Source organism: Cavia porcellus, unplaced genomic scaffold (genome assembly GCF_034190915.1).
Source record: "Cavia porcellus strain 051 isolate PalLab524CR breed Dunkin Hartley unplaced genomic scaffold, mCavPor4.1 scaffold_30, whole genome shotgun sequence".
NCBI classification, from domain to species: domain Eukaryota; kingdom Metazoa; phylum Chordata; class Mammalia; order Rodentia; family Caviidae; genus Cavia; species Cavia porcellus.
The window spans coordinates 30,297,739-30,312,077 of NW_026947513.1; positions in this window are offsets into that span (position 1 = coordinate 30,297,739).

Here is a 14,339-nt window from a genome sequence, read left to right on the forward strand (position 1 = left end):
GCAGGAATTCAGGATGGGGAAGAGAATCGCAATTCAGGCAAAAGCAAAGGCAACGAGTAATAAACGAAAAGTACTGGGGGCTCTGTTTGAGGTGGAGACGGGTGTGAGACAGCTCTGGATTTTGTCTTGAACAAAGAGAAAGGAGAGGTGCACTACACAAGGCAAGAAAGGCCAATTTAGGGGTGAAATGCCTGTTACTCAAGTAGAGAAGGGTCAAGTGGCACTTGGGGATCTGGATTTAGGTGAGTGGAACAGTCAGAGCTGGTGACATACATTTGTGCAGTGATGCGGTCTGAACCATGAAGCCACGGACATGATACAAAAAGGAAAAGAGAAAGCAGAGTCCCCGCCTGAGCCCTGGAGAATGCCAACGAGGGTGGAAAAGCAGCTCAAGGGAGCGGATGCCGCCCAAAGTGCCCAACCTACCACGCAGCAGCCTCACACACACCAAGGCCTGACAGCACCCGGGACTGAGGCACGGAGCAGGCATTGCAAGAATGCTGTGCAGCAACAGGTGGCTACTGACCACAGAGGGAGGCTCTGGTCATCGCTTCACTGCCCAGCACTGGGGATTGAACCCAGCTCCTTTGCACAGGGGTAAGTCCCCTGCGTTCTCCCTGCTTTGTTTGTGCTGGTTTGGTTTGGTTTCTTTGAGACAGGGTCTCACTAAAGTAGCCTAGTTGCCCATGTTGAACTCATATTGGCATCCCTCCTGCCTCAGCCTCCCAGACTGCTGGGATTACAGGTGTGTGCTGCCATGTCCTGCAGGTGTGATAATCTTGACAAGAGCGGTTTTGAGGATGGGGGAACTAAAACCTGGTCAGGGCATTTGAGGAAACGTTTGAGAAGCTGTCTGCAAAGGTGTGCGAGAGCAGGCAGGGGGACATGTGGTCCAGGGACAATTTTACTGTTTAAGAGTAGGAAGCTAAAAACAGGAAACGGAAAAAGTGCTTGTGTGCTGATTCAGTGACCCAGTAGTAAGAGGTTGGCGCTGCAAATTTGGAGACAAAATAGCACTATCATCAAGTAATTTGGAAAGTAAGAGAAAAATCCTATTTACAAAGTACAGTAAGGTCTCTGGGTAGTCTCTAACTGAAATTTGTGGTAATAAACTTGAAGTTAGTCAGCACTGCTTTTTTTAGGTTTTTCTGCAGCCCCATTGAAATGTTAGTCATAGAATAGGGAGAAAGGTGTTTTAAAAAAATGGAGGGCCTATAATGCCAGTACTCGGGAGGCTGAGGCAGGAGGATCATTGCAAGTTTGAGACCAGCCTGGGCTACAGAGTGTAGTCAAGGTTGCCTGAACTGCATAGTGAGACCTGTCTAAAAAAAAATTGGAGGGCTGGAGTGTTGCTCAGTGGCACAGTGCTTGCAGGGGATGTGCCAGGCCTTGGATTCCTGCCCCAGCACTGCCAAACAAACACACAACACCAACAAAATCACTTGGACTCCTAGGTGACTGACACAGCTGAGGCAGTGATGGGATTTCAGAGAACTGCAACTGAAAGGCTATAAGAGATTGCATTTCCAGTCTGAGACATGTATTTATTAAATGTTTGATGAATGACACAGACCTGGAACTAACCCTTCATTACTTCCCAGAAGGGCAAATTACTAAACTTCAATTTGAGTCAAGAGTCCTTATTCTGCAAGGACTTCTGTGTCCTGGGACTTCTGTGAGGACTTAATAATAACTTTTATGTAGTATTTAACATAGCACCTGACACCAAAAAGTCACTCAAGGGCCAGGGGTTTAACTCAGCAGCACAAGTGCCTGCCTGGCAAGTGCAAGATAGTGAGTTCAATCCCGGTACCAAAAAAAAGTCACTCAATACATTCATTTCAGTTCTTCTTCCCAAGCACAATGTCTTTTTTTTTTTTTTTTTTTTTCCTCATTTGGTAATTCAACAAGCATTTCTGCAATGCATCTGTACAGAGTGTTAGAGAATAACAAGGTTGCTTGCTACCTGCCTGCTCGGTCTAGCAGGGAACAAAGACATTGTATGAATAATCGTACTTAATAAGTCTAAGTTCAGTTGTGGTGTTGACCAGTGCAGTGGATTCCTGTAAGAGACGCTGGAATGAGATTTTTTAAAATGTTTTTACAACGCTATAAACATGATCAAAGAATCCACTGTTAGAAATCTAACATTCTGACTTTTCTAAATATAAAAACATTAAAGTAAAATTCTAAAATGTATGACAAATGCATTCACATAGAAAAGAAGTAGGCAGGTGCTGGCCAATAAAGTTGAGATGCCACTGGTAATCTAAAAGAAATAGGTCAAAGTATTCTTTGTGCCAGGGTCAGACGCGTGTGAGCACTGGACTTGCCATCCCGATTCCTCAGAGATCAGTTCTTAGGTCTACCTTTGCGCCAGTCGTCACAAGATGAGAATGAGAAAAGCAGACCAGCAGTTCCCAGGAGCTGGCTGTTATCATCACCTCAGCCTGTGGTTCTGCCCTTGAACAAGGACTTAATCTCACAGAGTGTGGAATCTGACCATGAGACAAACAGAAAAGACCTCTTCAGATCTTGTCTGAAGACAAGAACAGAGCCAGTACAAAAGCACAGCACACCAGCCACTCGGAGCACCAGGGCGATCTGCTGCTTCCTGACCATGATAGCTGTCACTCACTTTTTTTTTTTTTTGTTTTTGAGACAAGGTCTCACCACATAGTTCAGCTGGCTTGAACCCACTATGTAGCCCAGCAAGGCTTCAAACTCATGCCTCAGCCTCCCAAGTGCTGGGATTACAGGCATGTATCACCACATATGGTACTTTGCTCAATTTCTCTGACCACCTAACTACAGTCCACTAAGAAATCTAGGCATAAAATTTCCCCACTTTCTGAGAAAACCCAAATCGAATGCCAATTCTCACTTCCTTGAATCCTACCCAAGTCACCTAAAACTAGGCCTTGCAACACCTCTGATCTCCTGGTATGCATGCTAGTTTCAACAAACAGGAAACTCAACTTTCAATTCCTGTGTGCTCTGGGGGCTTTGGATGAGTAGTATTGCCCAGGGACGACTTCATCCTTGAAGCAGTTTGAGCAGAGGCTATTAAGAAATCAGGTTTACCAAGGAGGAAATAAAGGCACACAGTTGTTAAGTACTGTTTTCAAGGTGGCATGGTTGGAAGATGGCAGAACAGAGTGTGTTTCTATCTCTTCCTTTCCAGGCTTCCCAAGCCTCAGCAGGTGAGCTTTCCTCCCAGTGCAAAGGCAATTATGCCTTCCTGTAGAGGCCACTGCTTCCCTCTCGGCCTCCCTCCAAGTCCCCGAAGCTAAGTGATCTCCTTGTCCTTGCTGTCCCTTCTTCATGCCATGAGTTCTGGGAGGGGCCATGTTTACATAACCTTGAAATTTCCTTTGCCAAACTGTAAAGGCTAACTTTCCTGAGGATGATTCCAAAGTCTCCAGCTTCATTAGTATTATGTTTCTATTTCTGCTATGTTGATCATTTAATAAGCCATGTACTACATGATGGATAATTGCTTTTCAGATTATTTTCCTAAAATCTGTAGATTGAAAGATAATGCCTGGATTTTTTTTCAAAGAAAATTTCACATCCAAGAAATAAATGCAAAGATCTTCAGATGACTTCAGAAGTAACCTATGACATGCTTTTTGGGGAGTCTTCATCTGCTAATCTAGGCGACTAGGGCCCCCTCAATTTGGGGATCCAGTGTAATAATGTCTCCTAGGCAGCCAGGAGGAAGATAACGATAATAACAAAAACAGAACTCACAGCAGAATGATTGCCCAGAGAAACCAGTCGAACAGAACAGAAGCAGGCTCCACTTTGTTTTATACCTTCTGAACTTGGAATTGATGCAAAGAAATCAATAAATGTATTGTTTGAAGCTATACATGCAGGTGCTAAGAGCAGGGGAAATAAAATCATACAGCTAGTGTGAGATAACCAAGAGGTAGTACATCTACTGAAAGGTACTAGACAATCCCACTAATAGACTGTTAAAAACTGACCTATACTCTTTTGTTTCAGCAAAAATGGTAAGCTAACCATCTATTTAAAAAATAAAAAATAAAATCGCAGATGAAGAAAATACATGCTTAAAAGTGGCTTTAAAATGTAAACAATAATAAAGGCTATCATCCTAACTACTTGGAGGCAGGACAAACTTGATTCCAGGCCAATCTGGGCAACACAGGAAGCCCCTGGCAGGAGGGAGCCTCAAATGTCAATTTTTAAAAAAATTTGTTTCCATTTTTCAGGAAAAGTTATCTCTGAAAGGCAATCCTATGAGCAAATGGATTTCCTGTAGTAGAAAATCTTATCTTTTTTGAGTTATATTTGATACTATTTCTATAAAATTTGTGTTTAAACCCTAACAATTCTATTACGGAACAGTTTCAAATGATTCAGAGCCGCTTACTGAAGAAAGCTAAATGTCCATTTTGTGAAAAAAAATAAAACTCTACTTTGGAAATCCAAATGTTATTTCAAGATAAGACTACTGACTTTCTATCTCTGGGACTCAACTATTTAACAACAAAATCCGTGGGGTGTGATGGCACATCCCTGGAATCCCAGCTATTTGGCAGGCTGAGGCAGGAGGATTGCATGTCTGAGGCCAGACTGGGCAACTTAGTGAAAACTTGTCACAGGAAAAAACAAACGAGGGACTGAGGATGCGCATGGTGGTAAAGCACTGGGCTAGCAGGTGCTAAGGCCTGTTTCCACCCCCAGTAGTGCAAGGAAAACAACACATAAACTAAATCTTTTTTCTTTTACTCCAAGCTAAACTAAACAACTTCTCTCCTACTGTTCGAGTATGTAGGTTTTTTCACTCAGCATCTTTCCTTCATTCCATTTTCCTGTTTAATTAACATTCTCCAGTTGATCTTGAGGCATTCATTGAATTTCACTTATACTATTTCTATATACTGAGTTAAAGAATGCAGCTTTGATAAGTGAACAAGGGTTTAACATGAACTTACTAAAAAGTCGTTCAACAGGGCAAACAGGAAAGAACCGAGATATTACTCATTTACCTATTCACGTCTGAAACAGTGGCATTTGAGGGCGAGCACGTTTACAACAAAGGGACGCAGAGTGCTGAAAGACGCTGCTGAAAAAGTGTAAAAGAGAAACACCTGTCAGAAGACAGTAATCCACAGCTCGGAAGCCTCCACCCTCACTGCTTCTTGGAGAACTCCAGTGTTGTAAGCATCTGACAGAGTTCCAGAATGCAATCGGAGAAACACGTATTTATGAAAGTATTAAAAGCCAAGCATGGTGGCTCACACCTGTAATCCCAATTCTCAAGATGCTGAGGCAGGAGAATTGCCATGAGTTGCAGGCCAGTCTGGGTATGTGAGTGAGTTCTAGGCCAGCCTGAACTTCCTAGTAAGACTGTAACTAAAAATAAGAACAAAAGCACTCAAAAAACAAAATAATAATGTAAGCCAGACATGGGGGCACACACCACCATATAATCCTAGCACTGAGGAGGCTGAAGCAGATGGATCGCTGACACTGGTTTTTTTTTTTTTTTGTACGTACCGCTTATGCAGCTGAGCTAAATCCCCAGCCCTGGATCACTGGCCGTTTGAGGACTGCTTGAACTACATTGTGAGTTCAAGGCCAGCCTGGACTACACAATGAGACTTTATCTCAAAAAAAAAAAAGTAACATTTTTACTTTTAGACATTGTAAACTTGTGTCACTGAATAGGTGCCCAACTCCACAGATTTACATGTATGATACACACACGACTCTCTGTGGCACTGCACACTTGCAGTCCTGGGACTTAGGAGGCTGAAGCTAGAGGACTGTCACAAATTCCAGGGAGCCTGGCACACATGGTGTGAGTTCAAGGCCAGCCTAAACTATACAAGCAAGGCCCTGTCTTAAACAAACAAGACCAAAGACCTTATCTAATCACGGCCCAAAGCCATGATGTCATTTGTACTGAGGTCATTAACTAGAAGTTGTGCCTTTCTTGTCATTTCTCAGGCACCAGCTTGTCAATCACCCTGAAGGGCATTCTGCTAGATAGACTGTTCCCTAGAGCTTGAGATTCTTAATTTAAACATGTCAGTTAATTGTACCAGCCACTGCTTCCCCTCATCGCTTTCAAATCCTGTTTGCAGCTTCACAGATCTTCCCAAAACATGAGAAAGAATGGCAAACGGAATTAATTCAATCATAATTTCTAGTGAGTCACTGGATATTTTTTATTGTTTTATCCATCTATTTAAGGAACTATGGACTGAACCCAGCGCTTTTGCACTGAACTATCTCCTTTGCCTTCCTCCCCCTTTTCTTCAGACAGTGTGTTAAGCTGACAAATTGTCCACACTGGGCTTGAACACAGTCTTCCTACCTCAGCTTCCTGGAGTGCAGGAAGGTATTTGCCATCAAGCCAGCTACAAATTTATATTGCCACTCATTTTCAAGTTCTTTCATTTCTATCCACATGGGCTGCAAAGTGTGGAGAGCTGTTTCACCACACAGCTGAACACTGGAACCCAGAGTACCCTTCACTTACTACATAAGGAACACTGCACGGAGTTCATGTGCATGGATCCACGAAGAAAGCACATCACTGAATTTAATGTTATGACATTACTGTTACGCTACACTTTAAAAAAGGGGAATCAATGGCAAAAAAAACAAAACAAAACAAAACAGTATAGTCAGTACTATATTGTTTACCTGATAGGAAAATTCAGTGGGAACACACGCACATACAAGTGTCTGTAGTCCTGCTTTTGTAATTTAAAATGTTAATGAAATGTAAATTTTTCAGTACCAAATTCATGAATGTCCATCCTTTGGCTGTATTGTGTTCAAGCTTATAGGAATCCTTCTAAAACATGTATTAGTTCCCCACATCCTTCACTGTCCCTTTCACTCCTGACTCACCACCACCAAGAAAATACATTTGATAACCATTCAGTATGGTGGCAAGGAAACACAATAATTTTCATTAAAAACAGAACACATTCACTGCATTTTTAATAATGAGATCAAGTTTTTGGGTCCCAAGCTATTCATGGTTAAGAGAATGTGTTTAATCCGATGTGAAGTTGGCTACCCAGCAGTCTAATCAGGCTATTCAATGGTTAACTCTGGGTCTGGTAGATTGCCAGCCATTCTAAATGTTTTCACACGGTGAGCAATAAATAATTAAATGACTACGTCACAGTTCTCAGACTGAGCAGTAGAGAGAACTATACATCACCGACAGAGATGGCCAACCCATGTTTTGCAGAGAGAGGCCATGACTGGTTTTTAGGAACTCTGGGCACAAGTGATGCTCTTCCAGAATTTGATGATGATGTCTTCTTGTATGGATTTCAAATGATTAATTGTACAATTTTTAATGGCTCTTTGCAAATACAGTCTCTATTTATAGTCTTGGATGCAAGAAAGAACCCTGGGTTTGTGAACAAGTAATCTGCCTGAGGTTCTCATCCTGCAGTCACTAGCAATTTACACCAAGTATCCTAGGTCTAATATTGTAAAATCAGGTTACAATGGGTGGCTGGAGGTATACTTCAGTGACAGTGTTTGTCTAGCTATGTAAAGCTGAGTTCAATCATCAGCAATAAGAGAATTAGGTTAGAATGAGAGATGTCTTGAGAAAAACAGGCAAAATACATGTTTTCTTCCGTCTTTTCCAAATTCTAATGGGGAGGAAGGGTACAGCCTTGTGTATTTAAAGACAAAACTTTAAGACTTTCTCACTTGGTTTTCTTTTTACCACAGCCCAGTTGATTCTCATGCATTTATCATTGGGCACATCTGAGGTTCCTTTCAACTCTCAGATGCAGCTTTTTAAAACTCGTATGAGCGATATAGCTAAAAGGAGATCCAATGCTGATGAACTTAGGAAAGAAGATGCTTTCCCACAGGCATGGTTTCTTTGAAGCTCTTTCCTGGCCTAGGTGTTGATGGCTTTGACACATTTAATCCTTTAGAGATGCTCTCACTCTTCTTAGCCCTGAGTAGCATGCTGTGGTTTGGATGTAAAGGTCCCTTCAAGGCTCATTTGTTAAAAAGGGGTCTTCCCAGGGAGATGGTGGAGCCTGCAGGAAGACATGAGCTCACTGGGGGCTGCCTCTGAAGGGAATTGTGTTGCCCCAGCCATCTCCCTCTGCTTTCCAGCCCTGAGGCAGGTAAGCAGCTTTGCCACACAACACACTTCCTCTTTTCCACAGACCCCTTTCAAAGTGCTGGGGCCAGGCAACCATACACTGAAACCACTAAAACTGTGAGATACATCTTTACTGAGTAACTTAGAATGATTCAAAGCTGACACTAGTAGGTATAGGAGACACAGGTCAGATAATCAGGGCAGAATGGGTACTTCTCACATTCTTTACAAAATTACCATGTTGCAAGGCTGCTCACAGAGCTCAGTGGGAGAGCACTAGCCTAGCACAAGGGAGGCCTAGGTTTGATCCCCAGCGCCACACACTAAGATAACCATCCGGTGCACACTAAGGGTTATGTTATAAACAACTTCTGAAAAGCTGGCCTTGCCACTCATACATCTTAGGGTATCTCCAGTAAACTCTAGTATTTGTGGGAAATAATTAGTGAGTTTGTTAATTGTTTGATGCTCACAATAACATCACACTGTTCACACTGTATGTACATGAACAGATACGCCGATTCTTATAGGTGTTGCCCATAATAATTTTAAATTTTGAAGTAACAATTTTATCTGGCCATAAAAAAAAAAATGAAATTCTGTCTTTTGCCGCAATGAAGACAAGCCAGGAAGACATAAGTTAAAATACACTGGACAAAGGAAGAAAACTATGACATACAGAAGCTATGCAAGTCAGTCTCAAAGGAGAGTATGATAATGGTTATCACAGCTGGGAAGGTCGGCAGAGGGGCCAGTGAAGGGTTGTTAACAAGTACCAAAATAACAGGATTAAGGTGCAGTGCGCCTTAGGAAAACAGGGTGATTGTAGTTAGCAATATCCATCCACTGCATATTCCAAACAAGTAGAAGAGGATTTTGAATGCTTCTAACACAATGAAATGATAAATGTTTGCTTGTTTTGTGTGGGTGTGGGTGTATGGATGTGTGTGGGGGGTGCTGGGGGATCAAACCCAAGGCCCTGTCCATGCCAGGCAAATGCTCTATCCTTGAGCTACCTCCCCAGCCCAAGAAACGACATGATTTGATCATTGGGTACCATATTCCAGGGTACAAAATCATGCTGTTCCCCAGGAATATGTACAACTGTGTCAATTCAAATTTTTAAAATTCATTGAAAAATAAGTCTTAAAATACCCCGAGTCGGGCTGAGGATTTAGCTCTGCGATCCTGAGTTCAATCCCCAGTACCAAACAAAACAAAACAAAACAAAAAAACCACCTGAGTCACTTCAGTGCATTAATTCCAATCTTCTAAAATAAAGCTCTCAGATGGAAAATTATGTCTTATCACCTATAATTAATTTCACCTGTAATTAATCCTTGGCTTTTTCCATTCTTACAGTTTCTAAGTTTTCCATTATACAACAGAAGAATGTTACCATTAATATATACACCACAGAGAAATACAGCCAAAACCACTAGGTTGAAAATACAAATTCCTATCTTTTCTATAACTTTACCTTTTAGGCTAGAATTAATTTTAAAAGCTTAAAAAATATTACAGGGGGGAAAAGTCCCAGAAATATTGTACAAGTAAATAACATTCTGTGATACAAGAAAAAAAAAAAGTCATGGGCCGGGCGTATTGGCATACACCTGTAATTCTAGCACTTGGGAGGCTGAGGCAGGAAGATTGTTGCAAATTGGGGACCAGCCTGGGCTATAAAGTGGCTCAAGGCCAGAATGAACTGCATAGCAAGGTCCTGTTTCAAAAAGACCAAAAAGAAAAAACAAAATCACGTTTGTCTTGGAAGTCTGGATTGATAAGCAATAAGCACCTTTTGGGGGAAAATATCTACTGAGATGACTTGGTAAACACAGAAAAAACTTTCTCATATATTTTTATAGATTTCATACTCCCTAGTGATAGCTGAAAATCTCCAACATATTCCTTCTGCCCAGATCACCTAACATTAAAGAGCCAATAATTTACAGTTCTATTTTGTTAAATTAACAAATTCTACCAGATTCAAGTGATCCTCCCACTTGAGCCTATCAAGGCTGCTACTTCTAATACTAGAACTGTAAGCCATCAGTCAACACTGCACCCACGATGTTTAGATTTAAAAAAAAAGTCACACATGTTGTCTGAACCATGCAAGCCACCAGAGGGGTATGATGTGTACTGGCTGAAGCCAGCCAGTCTAGGTGGACCAGCCTATTTAGCTTTGAGCTTTGAGCTTTACAGTAAGAACAGAGAGCCTTTCCAATCTAGCATATAATGTAAACTAATCTGATCTAGTTAAGTCTCCTTCCCCAGGAGTCTTATCAACTTCACTGAAATACAGAGAACCTCCTTACAAAACAACCTCGAGTCAGAAGGCACAGGAAGTCTGGCCTAAGTCATGTTCTAAAAGAATCAAAAAAGAGGAAAGAGAATCACCTCCTGCCCCCTTGGCAGAACACCTCCTTTTAAAATGGCCTTACAGTGGTCCCTCCGCAAGGTATCCACAGTGCACCAGCCCAGGCACCCAAGAGTGGGTGGTCTCTGCAGAGGGAGGTGCTCGCTCGCTCTACCTCTGGCGCAGCCAGTTCCTGCAGCTGGACTGAGGGCAGCGCACAGACTGCACTGGGCACATTTCTTCATTTCTCACTTGAGTGCCCTTCTTTAGTTCCCTTTCAACTGCCCACTTTATATCGGCTTCATTACACCACCGCTCCATTTGTAATGTAAATTGGGAAACTCGGGGAAGTTTTTCTTTTGGCCTTGTCTACAGAAGAATACCAAGAGGTATTCAAAACGTATTAACACAAATCAATGGCACCAATAAAAGCAAAATCTCCTTAGCAACATAATCTTGATTGCAAAAGGAGAACTGAGAGCATTTAGCAGAACAGTGGCCCACATGGAATACGCATTTGTCTGGAAGAATCCAGCACAAAGCCTAAAAGAGAGATTTTGAAAAAATCCAAAATTAACTCACAGGAACAGTTACTCTTTTTTTCAAAAGTGCACAATTGGCTACATTAAATCTATCGTGTGCTTTTGGCTCAGCAACATTGTATCACACCGCTTTGCAAACTGAAATTACAACACCCTGCATGCTTCACATGAGTTACAGGGTGTTTTTTGTTTGTTTTGTTTTTTTGAAGGTTTTTTTTTTTCCCTTGGTTGATTTCTTTAGCAAAGCAAACAAAAAAATCTCAAGAAATATTCATCTCACACACTACGTGAAGAAAATTGAATGGCTACCTAACAATATATAAGACTATAGGTACAAAAGGTTGGGCTATCTTTCAGGGTTTTGTGGTGAATTAGAAGATACCAACTACCGCAAGCAGAAAGGGCATTTTTGATGGATTCGTCATTTGTGAAAAAAATTTAACACACTTCTGAGGATAGTCACACATTTTGTTAGAATGAAAAAGTTAATGAAAGAGAAGAAAATCAGAAAATAGGATTCGCTTTAAAAACAATACTGAGATGATTTGAAATACAAAAAATAATTCTTAAAACCTCTTAGTTTCTAAACACCTTGTGTAGACTCAACATTTGTATTTTGAGGCAAAAACATCTTTAATGTCTACAAATAGTTGTCCTAGTGAACCAAGTCAGGTTTATTTTCTTAGAATCAATTTGTGCACATCTTTCCCATATAATATGGAGCTGTTTTATAAAGGGTTACACTTGAATTTGGGTCAAACTGAAAGTTTTGTGAAAAACAGCCATTTGATAGACTATACCAAATATGTATCCTGAAAGTATTAAAATTTTATTTGCCTCTACCTGAAAACCTAAACAGGATAATTAATAATCCTATTTAATAGCTTCATTTGTTTTACAATTTAGGTTTAACTATAATCTTTGGAGAAAGGGTTACTGCATAAATTGCACTTTCTTCTTCTGCTCCATGCAGCGTGTAGACTGACCCCAGGACTTCATGCATGCTTCAGAAGTACTCTGCACAGAGCTCTAATCCCACCCTTTTCCTATTCTTTTTCCCAACTATAAGGCCATGGACACATAAACTGTTCTTTAAATTCACTGTACACAGTCCCTAAGGTAATCGTGTCAGCCGAATTATTTCTTGCTGGATATCTATATAAGTCACGTTTCTGGAACTGTTTGTGTGTAATCACAATCAGTCATTTCAACAGATGTCATTAATTTGGTCAGTTTCCTAATGATAGGACCTCTAAGTTCCAGACCCCATTTTTTTTTTCTTCATATAGGGGATGGAACCCAGAGAATGCTAAGCTATATCCCTAGCTCATCGGCCTGCCTTTCTTTCTTTACTTTGTGACAAGTCTTGCTAAATCATCCAGGCTGGCCTCAAATCCCCAATAGTCAGGATTACAAGCATGTACCACAAAGCCTGGCCAGTCTCATAAACCTTTATAATTCCACATAAAATGACCTAGGACCTCATTAATTAACAAAGAGGTTTTAAAAATTTCCCCTGGCTTATATTAGTTCTCCTGCTCATTAGAAAATTGCAACCAATGAAACCTTAATTTTAGAAACTAAAAATGCTGTACCCAACCAAATGTCAGGGGCCAAATGTCAGGCGCCCCAACTCTACCTTAATTGTGACCTCTCTATATATTTCTTCAACAGAAGAATTCAGTTGAACTAGACCATATTTGTTCAGTAATGATTTTAATTTGTGAATAATGAGAGCAAAGATATAATACATCTTTGAAATTTATATTTTACCAAAGTTATATTCATTTTATTTGTAATGTTATTAGACTCACTTGACTGTTATTAGAATTACATGAAAGCAGATAAAAGGGACCACTTACTGGTTCTGTTTACTTTGCTTCTATCACCTGCCACCACCAAGTCTCAAAACAGCTATCTCTCTTCAGGGAGGGCATAAACTAATAGCGTCAACAAATGTAAAAAGAAAAGAAAATAGAAAAAGGGCTTTGATAACCCGAGTGAAGACAAACTCTTGTTTGTAAAGACTTCATAACAAAAAAATTAATAAATGGTTACTAGATAAAGGTCTTTAGTGCAATAGACTTCTACATTTTAAATTTATATAGTGAGTCAAGTGGAAAGCACAAGTTAGTAGTTTTATTAAATTAAGGACAAGGGCAGGGTATGATGGTACTGTGACTGTAACCCAAGTACTCTGGGATACTGAGAAAGATCACAAATTCAAACTCAACTGAGTGAAACCCTGTCTCAAAAAACAAAGGGCATGTGCATATGTGTGTGAATAGTAATGGGAATATAGTTCAGACAGAACACGGGAAAGAGTCCAATCCCCAGTACCCAAGAAAAAAGTAAACAAATTAACTATATTAAGAGAGTAGAAACAACAACGGTCAATTACCTTCTCTTGAAAGTTGGTATTGTTTCTCTAAAAATCAACAACAAAGTTGCAATAGCTTATTTGCCAAAAATTTAGTAAGCCCTGTGTAGTCAGTTTATTTGTATTTTCCAGTAAGAGTTTGGAAAGCAAAGTACTGTCTACTTTTTGTAAAGAGAAAAAAGCAGTTACATGCAAATTGTGAGCACAGTATATTTATAAAGTAGAGGGAATGTGAAAAGGGGGAAGACATGATTTTGCTCAAGTATTTCAGATTTATATTTTAAAATGTCTTAGAAACTTTTCCGCCATGTGTGGTGGCACATCCTATAATCCTAGCGCTTGGGAAGAGGACTGCCATGCGTTCATGGCTAGCCTGGGTTACACAGTGAGTTCAAGACCAGTCTGAACTACAAAGTGAGACTCTGTCTCCAAAAATCAAAAGAAGAAAGGAACGATTCTTGAGTGCAATATTTAATGTTTTCTCAATTTTTAAACTCACAAGGCCATCCACTGTATTTAGAGATTTCTCAGTCTCTTCAATTTAAATGTAAAATCTGACCATAACTCAGGTTTGTTCTGATGCTATAGACAATTCAGAAAAGCTCGATCATTACTATTGAATATCTAGGTACTTACCATAGCATCTTCCTATTTTGCAAATGAAAATAAACCAAAGAGGCCAAGTAATTTGATAGTGTAGCACATCAGAAATGAATTCAAAATCAGTATCAGCATCCTACATTTTTTTTCAGTTATTACCAAGAAATGTAACACTGAATATTTTGTTGGCTCATAGGCCACTCTGTGGAGAAAAATATTGATCCCTATCAGAGAAACAAGTACACAGAATTATGGTTAATAATATAAACATTATTTAGGCTTCTCTTAAATTGCAATTGAAAAATCATGTACATGTGCAGACAA